This window comes from Penaeus monodon, chromosome 28 (genome assembly GCF_015228065.2).
Source record: "Penaeus monodon isolate SGIC_2016 chromosome 28, NSTDA_Pmon_1, whole genome shotgun sequence".
NCBI classification, from domain to species: domain Eukaryota; kingdom Metazoa; phylum Arthropoda; class Malacostraca; order Decapoda; family Penaeidae; genus Penaeus; species Penaeus monodon.
The window spans coordinates 16,332,336-16,332,778 of NC_051413.1; the positions used below are offsets into that span (position 1 = coordinate 16,332,336).

General features: G+C 37.2%; 1 pseudogene; it reads right to left on the reverse strand.

The window, feature by feature from the left end:
• Positions 1-443, reverse strand: part of LOC119591076 — a 13,154-nt pseudogene that overhangs the window by 8,339 nt on the left and 4,372 nt on the right.

Genomic DNA, 443 nt, shown 5'->3' on the forward strand with positions numbered 1-443 from the left:
AAGTCACAGTTTACGTTTTCCTACTATGAAGACCCTGAGCACAGTTCTCCTTCCCTTAATCAGTCGTGGGGAAGTCAGCTGGGATCAGGTTTACAAATACTTGACTATTATTATCTTAAGGCTTTTTTGTTTTTTTTATGACAGTTCAAAGGTTTTGTAAAACTTTTTTCTAAGTTATTTCTGCTCTTACCTGGGGGCCTAGACCCCTTTGCTTTTATTTATGGTACACACTTTTAAAAGGCGCTTTCACATTGCATAATAAGTCGAGTAAAGAAACATGGATCTGGTATTGGTTTAAATTAATTTTTATTCTGGCGGACTTGGTTTCTTTAAAAACACAGAAACCCACACACAGATTACGGTCCCGTTGTTAGGAAATGTTAATGGCTTTTTCAGGGTTGAACAACATTGCCGGGCTTTTTACCACAAATTATTGCCGTTCT